General features: G+C 46.9%; 1 protein-coding gene across 7 annotated transcripts in view; it reads right to left on the bottom strand.

Annotated features, from left to right (window-relative positions):
- LOC110468304 (uncharacterized) overlaps positions 1-15,698 on the bottom strand; it is a 46,209-nt gene extending 30,511 nt beyond the window's left edge. For 3 of the 7 annotated variants that reach the window (XM_085584936.1, XM_077784944.2, XM_077784946.2), the window contains exon 1: positions 15,527-15,698. The gene's annotated coding sequence lies outside the window, so the exon portion shown is untranslated. Of the gene's footprint in view, positions 1-11,632; positions 14,621-15,049; positions 15,203-15,526 lie in introns of those variants that run through there. The other 4 variants (XM_085584934.1, XM_085584933.1, XM_085584937.1 and 1 more) reach the window with 3 other exon arrangements.
- Between the last annotated feature and the right edge of the window lie 368 nt (positions 15,699-16,066).

The raw sequence follows: 16,066 nt of genomic DNA, 5'->3' as shown, positions 1-16,066 counted from the left end.
CAGCTCTATGTCTTTGTGATGCAGCTTGAAGAGCCAGCAGGTGCAATGGTTGCAGGATCTGCAAACATCCTTCCCACTTCCTGAAACACAGATATGTGGCTATTGCTATTTAATACACTGTGAGGAGCCACCCTCATACTTATCACAATTAGGTGCTATTCTTTTATGGTCCATCCCCAAAGAGCAAATCAATAAATCTCTCATAATTGTGACCTTCCTTTAGCAAGGTATGTCCTTCATCTATCAATCAAACAGAGCTTTAGTGCCAGCTCTGTGGATAAACTGCTTTGCTTGGATGCCTCACCAGCAGCACATTCATGAGAGGATGCATCACAGAGATGCTGCAGCTTAGACACTCATGGACTAACCCATGCACTGAATTTATCACCAGAACTATAAAGAATTTGTTCTTAGCATTGCTTGTGTCCAGGCTCTCTGCTCCTCAGCAGATCACCTTCCCTCTCCTAAAATACATGATAATAAAAGCACCTATGGAGATTTCTGCCTTCCTTGCACATGCTGTAAAGTGCAGCTATCTGATTGTGTCATAATGACAATGTAAGTTCTCTGAATACAGGAAGAGTCAGAACTGAATGCAGCCACAGTAGAAATGGGTTTGGGCTGCATGCTCAGCTCCTCTCCAGTAAAAACTGCATGTCTTTTGTCCAGGAGGGATAAGGACCATAAGTGCTAAATCCTCTACAAGACCTGGGATGGAGAAATACCCTACCCTGGGTGACCTGCAGTTTAAAGAGAAGAATAAAAGACCCATTTCTTACTTTCTCACCTCTTTATGCAGTGCAGTACAATGTAATAAAAAATTCTACAGGGGACAAAGAGCACCTTTTTGCCTTTGACTCCATTATGAAATTGGGTCCTGTGTGGCCAGGAGAGAAGCAAAAAACAGAATGAGCAATTTTGAGGTTGATAATGAACAGAGAGAAGTGTGCTTCTGTCTATTCAAGAGACATACAGAAAGTGTTACAAGCACTTCAGTGTCAGGAAGCATTTTCTGTTGTTGAGTTTGAGCAGAAGCCCAGGGAAAGACACTTTACAACAGCTCAGCATTGGCTGTGGGAACTATTGCTCTGTGAAGAAGTTTATCAGCAGCATGGATGGGAAGTCTGCAGTGTAGAAGAGGTGCTGCTTGTGTCTACATAAATAGTTGTGTGGGGTAATGTGTGCATGCATTGCATTGATGGCTGATCCACAGAGGTGCTTCCAAATGGGACTGGTTCATAAACATTACAGTGTGCCTGCTCTGGAGAAATATTAGAGATGTAGGAACAATTCCATGAGAGTGAGTCTGTGTGAAAGATAGGAAGTGCCTCTCAGCTGCTGTGGTGTCCAGGCCATCTGCCTGAAGGGTGACACTCTGCTCTGGGGGTCAGCATGTAGCAGCTGAGTCTGTTTTTGTAGATGCAAAGCCAACTTCCCTGTGCAAAAACAGAGCTTTGTGATCTCCGAAAGATGGGGGAGTTCTGCTGTCTCTTCTGCTCACTGTAGATCCACCCCAAGTTAGCACTGTCTGCTGTTAATCCCTTGGTTATTATCACAGCCCTCAGGTACGTAAACCTGGACCAAATGAAAAAGGCCTCAAGAAATAATGAGCTTACCTCATCACACCCCAGCTGGCAGCACTGCTGAGGACATGGTGGAAAACTTCATTTATTAAAATTGATGAAGGAACTGGCTAGTCTTGAATAATTCATTACATATCAGCTGCTGCTGAGGTAATAGGAGCTCAGCAAGATCCTCTTTAGCACTGCACAGTGCCTAAAATCTTTAAATAAGATGAAGTCAAAGATTGGCTAGTTAAAGATTGAAGGGCTTTCTCCATATGAAGTGAAAGGCCCTGGCTCCTGGCGATGAGGTCATCCAGCTGAGAAAATCACCCACGTCTCTCAAATGGAAGCCAGCCTGCTAATGTCACTGATATTTGCCAGGGCATGAAACATTCTGCCTCAGCCATCAACTTCTGCAGAATATAATGGCTCCATTTTTCATAATTCTTACTGGAATGAGGTTTATTTTTCAATATTCACCACAAGCTAGGGATGTCTGAGGGTGTTGGCTTCCTTTTCTGATTATTATGCTTGAAAATAAATCAGTCTGGTACACTAAGAAGTAGGCACTACTACTTGAGTACACAGATCTTGAGGTGCAATCTCTGCTGCTGCTCACGGCTTTTGTCAGCACCAGCAGAATCAAATTAGCCACAGTCTGGGCCAGGCTGGGTTTTGGAAGCATATCAGAAGCCCTGGAACAGAATCCTGCTAACTTAATCTGGTCCCACTTGATGAACCAAGAGCTCTTTTTAACTCCACTGATGTCAATGGTAAAACCTTTGAGAAATATGTAAAGCAACAGCAAAATAAGGCACTGTAATAAGATGGCTGATACTCCTCTTCCTCTATGTCTTCCTGCAGAGGTCAGAGGAACTGTAGTTAATAAACAAAGGGGAAAAACCAATTGATGTAATGAACACACTCCTGCTTCTCAGCTACTGGTATGAGGTCTCCACTAGCCACAGTTACAGACCCTCCCTGAAGTCCATTGCTTTCTCTGTTTCCAGCTCGTGATGATGGAAACTGGACTCACAGCCCTTTTTCCCCCACCAGGCACCTAGGAATTTGTAAGGTGCTGATGATACAGCACCTCTAGATCATTAAGACAGCAGGACACAATACAGCCTTTGACTTTAGATCCTAATGAATACAGAGATTGTGGTGCCTTGTTGATTTCCTCAAGCCAGATTTTACTTCCAGATACCATTCCTGCTTCAGCCAGAGCAGATGATTTTAGCCAGTGTCTGAAGTATGTTGGTAAAGGTACTCTGATGTACCACTGACATCATGATACATTTGACATACCACCAGAGGACTGTTGGTTTCCTCTCCAAAAATACTGCTGCATCAATCACTTGTGAAAGTGTTTTAAAAATTAAAGCCAACTTGCCCTTGCCTTGAAATGCAGGCAGCACTTTCTCTTCCTGCTGTCTGTTAATAGTCTTTCTGCAGGAGGTCACACAACACTGATTTACACTCCTGAGCCTTTTGTGGACATAGGTTAAGATCATTTGGAGAAGCGACAAACTGCAGTTGTGACTTGTCACCCTGAAGTGTGTGAATGAAGCAAATACTGTAAATCTCACAGCTGCAGAGTGGGAGATGCTGTGAACACTGTAACGTGGTAACATATGAGACTGGTGTCTGCCCCCTGATCTCCTGAGACAAGACACTCCAATTCCTGTGTTTCAGCTCCATTACCTGTAAGAGGCCAAAATAAAACTACCTTCCAGCATCTGCAAGAACTCTCCTTGCAGTCTCTGAGAACCAAGGAAAGTCAGGAAAGGCTTCCTAAAACTGAAGTGTAATTACTTGAATTTAGCTTAAGTCTGAGACCTGTGCTCAGGTGTAAGAGCTCCAAGCCACTGTCTGAGCACAAGCTGGCATGGCCCAGGGACATGTGCCCTGAGGGACACTGTGCCTTCCCCTCTGAAGTGGCAAGGACAGGACTATGGTTCCAGAAGAACAGTCCATGACCCATACATGCCTCTCTTTACCAACCACCAGCATAAATCTGTATGTGGTTCTGTCCCTGCAGCTGCTTTTGATCTTTCAACATTGTTTTCTTCTCCATTTCCTTCTTTCTTGCCTTTTTTTCTTTAAGAGTCATCTTTTCTCTTCTGGAAAGGGCAGCTGACTAGGCACAATTGGCTTGGGAGCTGGTTTAGGAGGCACAGTGCCCCTCTGACCTGCCAGACAGCAGCAGTTGCTATGTGGCTTCCTTTGCTTTATTCCTGCAGGAGACTAGCTGGTATTTATAGCATTTTCTCTAAGCAAGGCATCATCCCTGAGGTACACTCAGGTGAGAGTACTTCAGGGAATTCCCACTGGGAGGTGAGAGTAAAGGATTTTATTATTAGAAAACCCCAAACCAACAACAAAAACCACAAAATCCCAAATTCTGGAGGAAATGCAATTTTCTTTCAAGTGATTCTGAGAGGTAGGGACTGCAAGACGGGAAGCAAGAGTCTTACCAGTTCCAACACAATCCCATTTTTTTTCAGGAAGATATTAAAAGTCCATTTCAATGCAAACCCTTTTGGGGAAGGGTGGAAGCTGAAGCCTGTTCAAACATACAGCTGGTTTTAGCTGGGATAGAGTTCATTTCCTGGACTAAACAGTGAAAAAACGTTAAGAGAAGGGCACAAAGCAACCTACTTCTTATTCCAGGCAAATGGTATAAATCAAGACTAGGATGTTTTTCTTAAAGTTTTTTTTTGTTGTTGTTTTGGGGTTTTTTGAACCTAAGAGATATAAAATAGATGAAATTGAGTTGGCTAGAATTATGGGGACACTGGAGTGGCTGGGTTCTCAAAAGAGTTTGTAAATTGCCTGAAGAGACACATTTATTTCTCTGGGGTACAAGTGAGGGAGTAAAAGTGCCTTTCTCCCAGTTCTCTCCTTGGTGGTGGTGTGCTGAAGGTACATTCAGTGCCACTGATGGCCTAGCTAAGTCTGAAACCTGGCTTTGTCTATACAGCAAAAAGAAAAAGAAATGTTAAATGCTTTCTTTTTTTTTCTATAAGGATATGGTGGAACTAAGCCAAAAACTCATATTTGTACTGCTCTGCCTAAGGCAGCATAAGCACCATCTCTGGTGAATCACTAGGCCCCAAAGCTTTTACTCCTCCTAAATGAATGCCAAATATCCTGGGGAAGTGCTGCCAGGTACAAGGACATAGTGACACTGCTGGGCTAATGCATGATGGGTGTCCATGGCTGAGGGTCTGCAGGATTCTGCCCCAAACTCTCCATGATGATAAGGCTTGGGATCTAATCCTCTGCCTCTGACTTTTACTGTTCCCCAATTCACTGCAGTTTTTCTGCTTAATGCTATTTCCTGACCTTCTATAATGCATTTTCCAAATATTTTGCCCAGTATCTTCCATTAAGTTGGTGAAGAAGTTCCTCACGGTTCAGGGGCCCACATAAGCAGGATGTTGGCAGGTAGGTGAGGTGCACAGGATATCTTTGGAGATCAAGGAAAACAGAAGATTGTTGCCACCATACTTCTATGGACAAATTACACACAGAAAAATTTGGAAATGCATCTTCTGCAAGATGGAGATAAAGGGTGCAAGGGCAAATCCACTGAGATATATTTGATGCTTCCTATGCAACTACAACAGCCATGTTAACACACATTAGGTTAAGACCACACTCAACTGTTTTGATGTAAAATGCCTGGCTGCTTTAATTGGATATAGGCTTCTAAGTCCTGAAGTCAGCTGTGCAACACAATCAACTGATATTTACCTCTTCACTGCTTTGTCTTGCCCAGTGCTGCAGGGTCAGTGCACATGTTCCTGTGCATTAGAGTTGTTCACAGAACTGGTGGATTATTTTGCAAGAGAAGCAAGTAACATTTCACATTTGAAGGGACTGTTCAGACTTTAATTTCAGGCAAAGCTACTCTGGCCTAGGTTCAGTTTCTGCTCCAAGGAATGGCTCCAAGGCACTGATAACCATCACCAGCAACTAGGCTATAATCACTGAGCTGTTCAACCACTCACTGGCAGTGAAATGACGGCATTTGGATACACCAATAGCCTCTGATTGGTGATGTGACACTCAGGCAATGCAGTCAGTGTCCCTCTGGACTTGCTGAGAGGCACAGAGGCCTCATGCTCTAAGGACACACAGTTACAATACCACAAAGTAGTTTTTTGAGCATGGCTGAGGATAAGGAAGCGTTTTAAGATGAGCCTTGGAACACCAGGCTTCCTGCTGCAGTCTGTGCCAATGGGCTGAGGGATGCAGGACTGCTGAGTCCAATTTCTATCTTTCTTCTTTGAATCTCTGCCATCCAGGATGATGTAGGATAGGAACACCAGAGGGGACAGAAGATACTCCTACTGCTTCCAAGCACTGCACTGCCCTGCCCTGTGAGCTGACTCAATTAGGTGGAGCACCAAGTCTTCAGCTAGGCCCAGAAAACCACCAGCAGCTGGGAGCAGCAGGTTGTGTGGTGCTGCAGCAGGTTGTGTGGTGCAGATAGCAGATGGTTCCTGGCTGGGGCTGGTCATGCACTTGCACCAGTGCACTGGCACGCCCAGCCTGGCTCCACTGAGCCAGGGGTGTCACTGAGCCTGTGGAGCAAATTCCTGCTAATGAGACTGCAGATAATCTTGTAGTCATCCCCAGTTACAAGCAGCCTCAGCCTCCTGATGTCAACCTCTGCTAGGGCTTCGTATAAAGAGAACACAGACTCAATTTCTCATTCCCATTATAACTTCAGTGACGTAAGAGGAGAGGAAAAAAGACATTAAATACTCTGCATCAAGGCATGCTGGGTCTTTTTCCAAATAAAGTGGAGGAGGATCCCTCAGTAGGGTGTAGTCCACACAAGCAGCTTTGCTATCAGGTTCCCTCACTGGGAGGAAGGCTGTAAGGATAAACATCTTCCTGCTGCCCCACACCCCCACAACTACCTTGTGGCCATCAGCCATACTCAACAAGGATGTGGGCATGGGGACAGAAGGCTGGCCACTGCCAAAGGCTTCCTGGGCAACCGTGTGCTTGGAGGAGCACTGAGGAAGACACCTGAGTGCAGCTCTCCTCTCTTTGCAAGACAGTTGTCCCTGAGAACCATCCCTGTGTGCTGGGCCTAGGAGTAGGCTCACTTGCATCAAATGACCACTCATCTGTCCTCACAGTCAGTACATCAAACAGAAAGGCAGTTGGAAGACCCAGCTGTATTGCATACAGAGAAGCAGGACCACAGGCTAGTGTTTATCCTCATTTGCATGTATGGAAACAATGTGCTTGGAAGCAAGCAGGAATACCTGATTTTGGCTACTGCCAGCATGAGGAGGAAACTGCAATGGGGTACAGAGCTACCAGGAGAAGCTACAGTGAAATCAAGCCACTCTTCTTCAAGCCATTTACTGCAACATGAGGCAGGATGAATCAATAATATGTATTGAGCTGGGAAAGTTAATCTGCATCCAGAGCATCATAACAAATTAAAAGGAAATAAAATCAGTACAATTCCACTGGCTCTCATTACTATCACAATGGAAAGTAATTAAAATCTATGGGGCGAATTCAATGCTGTAGGAGCTCTTCTGAAGCCAAAAGCACTGTACAAGGGCATTGCTTTTTCCAGATGCTGTGTATTTCCAACAGCAGCAGGAATGGCAAAATGGGCAGAGTGGATAGGACAAGCTAAGAGCACAACCTCTTTAGGAGCCAGGAATTCTGCTGCTTGTTCTTCCTCATGTGGAGTCATGGTGCACACCTGCTGCTTTGGTACTTGATGTGCTGACTTTCAAAAGCTCCAGGCATTTGTACGTGGGGCTCCCACTCAAGGACTTTCCAAGCCAACACACAACTTCCATTCATCAACTCTGGCTGTCGCCTCATCCTGCCTGTTTCTTGCTCCCCCTGCATTATCCTGCTGCCTTTGCACTCCTCTCTCCTCCCCGTGCCTAAGCACAGCCACCCATGCTACATGCTCTCTTAGGTGCTAAACAAATGTCTTTTCCTGCCACAGAGCACCTTCTGCTATCCTGTTGCCTGATAAGACTCTCAACCCATCTTTCTGCACTTTCCTACAAACTCCTTATCCTTTGACCCACACGCATCCCTGATGAAGAAGCTGAAAGAGGACTATCACCTCCCCCAAAGCCACAGCCACTTGCACTTCCATTACAGCTCTGCTCCAGTCCCATGTTAATTATGAGCTGGAGCTGTGCTGTAAGGCAGGAATTCAACCCGAAGCAGCATTCACTGCCCAAACTTTGACACCTTGACTCTGTTTGAGGCCCTGCTGCCCCACAGCCGAGCACCTGATTCCATTGAGTGGAAGGAGATGTGTGAAGCACAGGAAGCACATTCCTCATCACTGCACACAGCAGTGTGTCCAATTACCCAGCACTGCAGCGTGAAGCAGCAGTGCAGCTGCCACATTGGCACCCAGAGAGGCAACTGATGGTGACAGACAGTGGCATGGGGCTGCAAATGCAGTTTGGTTCACGGGGCTTAGGAGCTGGAAACTGCCATTAAAAGAGAGAGGCACTGGATGGAACAAATCAGTCTGGGGAAGTCCTATAGATGGTGTGTAGCAAAAGATGTGATCTCAGCATGCTTGTCCAGCTTTCACCTTTATGAACCTCTTATCTCCTGTCACCCCACCCTGTGCCTGGCTTCCACCTATGGAAGCTACGCCAATGTCAGCGGGATGATGCAGCTACTAAATACCAGTCTGCACACATATAGTGCTGCTGAGGGCTCTTCCCCATGGACATGTTTGCCATATAATAATTATGGTAATCTACAGAGATAATCCAAAGTGGATTGTTAATGCTGTTTTACAAATTGGTGTACTATGGTCCTGCAGGTGGAACCATGGACTGAGTTGTATTTCCAGATATACCATGATCTTGTTCACTGTCTGGAAAAGTGGAGATCTTACTTGACCAGGCCTTACTTCAGTATGCCTTTCAGAAGTTCAACCACTTTATTAACACATATCCACATCTGTAATTATGCTCAGATTCACCAATGACAAGCACAAAAGCCCCATTCTTAAAAGTCTTCAGTGCCTTAAAAGTCACAGCCATATTATCACAGAATGTGCTTCAACATTTCACCAAAAACAGGTGCTCACATCTTTCAAAACAATCCAGCAAGGAAAACAAACAGAAATCTGCCCCTTAATAAGTACCTATCTAGTGGTCAACCTCCCTAATTTTTATAATTTCCATCTGAAAATAGCAGACCTTCTCTCCAGATATGTAAATCTTGTCTGTCTTTCATATTACAACAACTTTAAGTTGATTTGTATGACATTTATATATTCTTCAAAGGGATTGCTCTTTAAGGTAGTGTTAGCTTGAGGTACAACTGGAGTTTTGATCTGAATATTACTTCACTCAAAAGGGACTGTGCTGTGATGATCTTTATAGGAGGTGAGATACAGGTAGAAGAATTGCTTTTAGGCAAAGAGAAAATAAAGTTTCTAACTCTCATCCCTCTGTACAGGCCAGGGGGAATAGGGATCTTCTTCCTTTGGAGGTCAAAAGCCATCCTAAACTAAAAAAAATATCTAAGGTATGCACTAATGCATGCTGCACTGCTGTAAATATGAACAGAATTGCTGATGTGGTTGTGGGCTATGCTAGTGCCTGCAGCTGCTTCTGGCTGGGTTAGCTCTGTTTTATGGATTTACTTCATGCTACTGCTGTAATGAAGAATAGCCTGAGGAGTCTGCTGAGAGCCAGAATAAAGTGTTGCAGAGTTATTGCTCCACTGTCTGCATGTGACCAGAAATATCACAGCCCTGTATAGACAAGCAATGACTGTCACCCTTGGGAACATGGCTCTGTGGTACCCAGGTAAGAACAGAACCCAGAATAAAGGGAGAAGATCCTCACTGAGAGACAGGACTGGCTGTTGAGTTAGCAGACCTGGCTCTCAGAGACAGAAATGTGACACTGACTCTTCCTGTACGTGTTGGAAGGTGTTCTGAAACTCCAGTGGCAGATCAAACAAGCAAGCTATGCACATTGATCTTAAAAAGCTGATCAGCTCAGAAGCTGCTTATCAGTACAAAGGAGTCCACGGCCTACCCATTCCTCTTTCAAAAACAGATTTTCTTTTTCTTTCCTTTTTTATCCTGTGACTTTGGCTGATGCTTGTTTTCAGTAATACTGAGTTTTTAGGGAAGCTGAAGTACTGGGTTGTGTGGCCTCCCCACTGCAGGTATTGCTTCTGCAATAAAGCACCAATTTCCAAAGCTGTATCTAGCCCTTAAATAGGAGGAGAAGTGCCACACTAGGGCTTACTGACGGGTTATCTTGTGTTATGGAAACCTGAGCCCTGACTGTCCACAGAGAACAGAGCTGTTGCAACAGCTGTGGTAAAAAATGGGGCACATCAGTGCAAAACAGTTAAGCACCGCAAACCAGGGCTCCTGAGGGAGTGCTCTCATCTGCTTGTAACTGAGAGGTCTCAGTTCAGGCCTGAGGTTTTTTTTTCAGGTTAAACTACCACAGCACAGATTAGCAGTGAAACTCTATTGATCCTTTATGAGAAACAGTTACCTCCCCAGCTCTTACCAGCCATTTTCTTGGAAAGGCTTTTCCAAGACAGACCTCCTCTTGGAAGGTGTTGCTTCTGTCTACTCCTAGAAGCAGGCTGGAAGGATCACCCACACGACTACAAACAGCATTATTTCAGCACAGAGCTGATTGATAGCTCCAGGCACTGATTCCCTGTTGGTCAAGGGGGCTCAGCTTCAATCCAGTACCAGCCATGGCTAGTGCTAATTCTGCTCCAGCTGGACTCTGACCCATTGCTCTGTCTCTAGACCTCAGTTGCAAGGTGTGTTTATTGAGAAAGATGCTTGAAATGTAGTAATCCTTAAGATAAGCAAGGACTTGAGGGAATGGTAGGGAAGTTGTCCTTTAAACAAGCTAAGAAGCCAGCAAATAAATCTGACACAACATTTCCAACAGGCTGTGACACTAGAAATTAATGTGTATCACTTCTGTGCTAGGTCTGAATGGAGCTGTCTCTGCTCACTGCCTGAGGGTCTCTAATTCCCTTTTTCCTCAGGGAAGAACCTTGCATGAAAAGTTCAGCTGTATGTACTCTTGAGTCTTGTGAATCACTTGATTGTGGTCAAAGCCACTGTCATCCTTCAGTTGCTAACTGGCTTCCTAAACATGCCTACAGAAACAGTAGGATTGCTGTGTGGTAAACAAATTACTTTTGACAGGAGATTGCCGGCACTGCTCCCAGACGCCAGGGAAGCCACAAGATGGGCTGCACAGTGTCTGACTGGAGCAGCTCTAGCATTGCATCTACAGCTAGTGCAGTGTCAGGCTGCTTCTGCAAGCACTGACAAAGAACCGAGCCTGCAAACTCCCACCACCATCTGCTGAAGCTTCATATCCCAAAGGAAAAATGGATTTTTGCTTACATGTATCTTTAAGCATTTCAACAGCAGAAAAGGCAAGGGCGTAGACACTCTCCCTAGCTAAAACCACAAAATTTTTTCTTTATAAGAAAGACAGGGTTTCTTTCAAAAGCTTTAGAACCTTTAGTCCCTTTCTGGAGAGAAATCCTTAGGACAGGTACCAATGAGCTCCCAAACAAGTTATTTCTAGAATGTGAAGATAAACAAAGGTTCCAAAAGGTCTGCAAAGGGCCCTGAGATGTTACACAGCAAAGTGAGTATCAGCAGACAGTGGAGATTTTTTTTCCCCTTGTGCTTCACCTTGAAGCAGCTGTTAGCAAACCAGAAAAGTCCTCTGCCCCTTGGTGTATTTAATACAGCCTTGGCAAAGGGACTACAGTCAGCTCATGAATATGGGAATTGCCTAATTCTCCAGCTATTCTTATTACCTCAGCCCAAGGATCCCAGCTTTTCATAACTAATTCCTGAAATCACAGACTTCCCACTGTCCTTTCTGTCCTTGAGCAGCAAATCGCTCCTCCTCATGTAACAGATGCTGGTGCCTGCTGTGGTGCCACCAGTTTTCCCAGGGCCCTTCCCTAGCAGGGATGACACTGTGGACAAGGTTACTGACCCCCGCACAGTTCCCGGAGATACTCACCCTTTGTTGCTGTAACTTACAGGAGGATGTCTGGAAAATAACAAAAGCTGCACAGCCCTGTGCAGTGGCTCGGGCTGACTGAACATTCTGAAGCCTAGGCAGTGGGCTGGCAGCTGTAATGCAATCTGTCTCTGGCAGCAGAGATCTGTCACCCTGCTCTTACAAGCCAACTCCCTCCACATCCCATCTCATCTGTGACTCCCACAAAGACTCAGGATTTGCAGTGCCTCCCACCTGTCACTTCATTTTGCCCTCATTGTCATATACATTCTCAGTCCACCTTCCCTCTCTGTGTCCATGTACCTGTTTTCTACCTCTTTGTTATTTTCCCTTATCTCACTGATCCTGCCAGCCCTGTCCATCTTCCCAAGACTCAGAGCTAAAGCTGTTCCTGTGCTGGAAGGTGGTAATGGCTGCCAGGAACCAGCTGTGAGGGCCACTGCAAACTGAAAAACAGATGGAAGCTGAGATTGAGCTAATTATGAAGCAGAGACTGCAAAACTTATGGAGATGCTGGCCAGAGGTGCCCAGTTTATTCTCAGAGACAAACAGGTACATCCTTTGAATGTTGGCAGGTGACATGGGAGCAGAAAACTCAACAGGCTTTCCAACCCTGGCTATGGAGCGCTGCGTGTGATGTCTCCTCATCTCACTAACACCCACGACTGCTGCTGCCAAGCTGCTCTGGACAAGGAGAATGTGCTCACTGCAGCGGCAGCTGAGGAAATCTCCAGGCTGGTTCCAAGGGCTACACTCCTGCAGGGCACAGGGAGATTTGATCTTTTCTTGTAGCCAAGAAGCAGCTACAGCAGCACAGGTTATACTGCAACAGGATCTTGGCAAGGTGGAAAAAACCCATTAAGATCTTCCTGCTTCTTTTATGATAGAGAATTTTTTTTCCCAAGAGCTTGCCAAAAGAGTAACTGCATCAATGGAAAATAAAAACTAGGTTATATCCTCTAGTAGTTCATTCCTTAGTTCCAAACTGGCCCATTCACAAGCTGCAGAAGAAATCACCTCCAAAGTCCATGATTTTCTAATCAGAACCTCCCTTTCAATTAGTCATGTTCTAGGGCGGTAAACACATTAATTCCATCAATACTATAGAACAGTCATGTTGCATCTGTATTAACATAAATCTGTGCTGATGTGCCATAGAGCTAATCTGATATGACAGCAATTGGCTGATGCCCAGCCATGGAGCCCCTGGAGCTATGCTTGCTGTCTCTCCTTTAAAAGAACTGTCCTCTGAAACACTGGAAAGAAACCAATTGTGATGCTATGTCTTGCCTGCCATCAATCAGCAATGCTTCTTGCACCTGCATCACTGAGGTGTTTGAGGTTGGGTGGTAATTGTTTAGCTGGGGGAGCTGTATTTGAAGTGCAACTTGATTTCCTACAAACTTAAATATTAAGAAATCAGGACTTCCAGACTATCTTGTTAAATCAGACTCAGCAAGCTCGCAATGGATAATAAACTCAGAAAATCCATAAAAGCATTCCTTTCCCTTTCCTCTCTGACTACTGGGAGCTGTACATCATCACCTAGTCTGCAGTAGGCTTAACTTACACAGATGAAGCTTAGAGAGCTTAAAACTTCATAAATGCTTTGAGGCTACCGATGTTATCTTGTACAGTGCTCTACAGAGGCAAGCCTTAAATCTGAGACTGCAGCTGGGGTTCTCTAGTTAAAGGCCTTAAAGGAGATCAATATAAGCAATGCCTAACGATGCAAGCCAGATCTCAAACACAGTCCATCTCCTGTCTGGTCCATGAAAGCAAGTGGACAGACTCAAAAACCAGGCTAGGTTCAGGAGTCTTTGCAGTTGCAGTCACTTATTTTGCTTTTGGCAATATACCCTTCAAAGAGCCTTACTGAGGAGAGATCATGTCTCTTTTTGAGGGAGGCTACCAAAGAAACCACAGCAGACACCCAGGCTTTCTGTATCTGGCTCATCAGTTCTGTGTATGCTTTGCTGTCTGGATGCAAAATGCCTTGCCTAACACATCCTTGTTCATGATAGAGCTCTTGGGTTCTACCTCAATACAAACCAAATAGGAGAGACCTGTTTTACTCAGAAACCATTATTCTCAACGGTATGGCACTAAAGGCGTATTACTTTTGGCAATATGGAAGAACATTATCTCAAAATCCCAGAGCACATGCAGCTGACAGTGCCCAAACCATCTCATGGAGCAGCCAGTGAAATTAGGAGAGAATTTTTTAAAGTAAGGTGGGGAAGAGGGGATTTTAAATCTATGCTTTGGTTCTGAATTTGACTTAAATCTTTTTAGGTTTCTTATCTACTCCTTCATCTGTAAAATGGGATCAATAATACCTCCCCAGATTTGCAGCAGTGCTCCCCGTCTTAATTGATGCCTGTGAAGCATTTTGAGAACCATGAGTGGAAGAAACCACTACCAAGCCCTCAGGCCTTACTATAATACCAACAAACAAGCAGAGTTGTTTACAATGCCTTTCAGTGACACAATAACTAGGAAATGAGAAAAGGCTAAAGTGTAGATGAACCCAGTCCTGCCTTGCTGCAGCGTAAATGGCAGGAACAGATTTTAGAGATTTTCCTCCAGGGAAATCTGTTTTCAATAATGCAGTAAAACTTCTAGCTCTGTGGATTTAAACAGATGCCCTTGCTGACACCTCCGGTATTAAAACCTATCACGAATTTGGGAGAATGTGTCTTGGAGCTGAAATCACATGGAAATTAAATAAGAAAATACTCACTGGGACCTCGGAGATTTAAAGAGCCAGGTGCTACCCAGTCACCCCTTCCCAACGACTGAACTCAGCCTAGTACCGTACCAGCACACGATATTCCACCTTGCACAGGACAAAAAGCCCCCAGGCATCTCCAAGGCTCTATCCTGCCGACTGCAAAGCTCTCTGTCCCTGCGGGCGCCGTTTGAGGAGCCAGGAGCAGCGGCCGGGCTCGCCCGGAGCAGCGCACGGGCAGAGCGCTCCGGCCCGCGCTGCGCCAGCGGAGCCGCCGCTGCAGGCGAGGAGCGAGCGAGCGAGCGAGCGCGGGGCGCGGGCACATGCGGGACCCCGGCAGCGAGCAGGTGTCAGCCGGGGCAGGCCTGGAAAGGCTTGGGAAGGGCGCGTATCCCCCCGCTCCCGCTCCCGCGCTGGGCGCCGAGCTGCTCCGCTGGACCCGGGGAACGAGACCCAGCGCACAGATAAATCATAAAGCGCTCCATGAGCGGTCCCGCAGCCCTCCCCACGCAGCCATTTGCCTTTGTTGCAGCCCCGCGCCCGCAAGGTGCGGCGGGGCCGGGGCTGAGGATGAAGAAGGAGCTCGCTCCCCGGTCGCTCTCCCCTCACAGCAGGGCGGTGGGGACACGTCCTGCGGGACCGGCCGCCGAGAGGGACCCGCCCGCCCGCCGCCCGCACCTGCCTACCTGCGGAGCCCGCCCGGGACGCGTCGCCCGCCGCCTTTGTTGTGCATGCCCGCCCCGGCAGCGCCGAGCCGCGGGTCGGCTCCGGCCCGGCCCCTCGGCGCCCGCCGCTCGCAGGCCCGGCTTAGCCCGTCGCCACGGCAACGGCGGGCGCGGCTCGGGCGAGGCACCGGCCTCAGCGCCCCGCCCCGGGAGGGCTGCGGGGACAGAGCGGGCGGTCCTGAGGGGACCGAGCGGGCTGCCCGGGGGCCCGCCCCGAGCGAGGCTGGGGGAGAGAGCGGGGCGGCCCCGCGGGGCCGGAGCGGGCGGCGCTGAGGAGTCAGGGCAGGGGGTCCCCGCGGGAGGAGACGGCCCTGCAGCCTCGGCTTTAGGGCGCTCGTCTCTCAGCGCCCGCCCTTCTCCCCAGCCCTGCGCCCCTCCTTCCCCAGAGTGCCGGGCCGTTCCGAGAGGGGCTTAGATTAGCCCTCGGCTTCCTCTTACGGTGCTTGGGATCCCTCATTTTCCATATCCGGTAGCTTTTCTTTAGACTGGCCACCTCGGGAGTCCCTATCTCCGGTCACAGATCGCACGTTCTTTTGTCCTACAGCGAGCACGGCTCTGGTGACTGCTATCTTCCTGCATCAGCGGCCACAGGCTCTACACGTGACGGGCAGTCTCTGGAAAGAGGAGCTGCTGTGAGAATAAAGCCAAGGCAGTGGTAACGCCTCCGTTTATCCCTGTTCCTGGGCATAGGAACTAATTGTATCCTGCATTTACTTTACCATTCATTTTAGGGATAACCGTAACAGCTTGAACCTCTTCCTTTTTCAGTCAGTAAGAACTTGACAAAATGATAGTTATGTTGATTGTTTCTAGAATTAAGTACCGCAGTTCACTGGTTCTGTCATGTAATGCTAGATTGAGCTGCGTCTTGTTACAACACTTGTACGTGTGTGCGTGTGTTCATCTCATTCTGAACAGGCAGGTTCTGGTGAGGCATGTTAAAAGGAGGGTCCCTGATCAGAATTGCTCACATTCATG

This window comes from Lonchura striata, chromosome 7, assembly GCF_050655825.1.
Source record: "Lonchura striata isolate lonStrDom1 chromosome 7, ASM5065582v1, whole genome shotgun sequence".
Lineage (NCBI taxonomy): Eukaryota > Metazoa > Chordata > Aves > Passeriformes > Estrildidae > Lonchura > Lonchura striata.
This window is presented reverse-complemented; position numbering and strand designations above follow the sequence as displayed.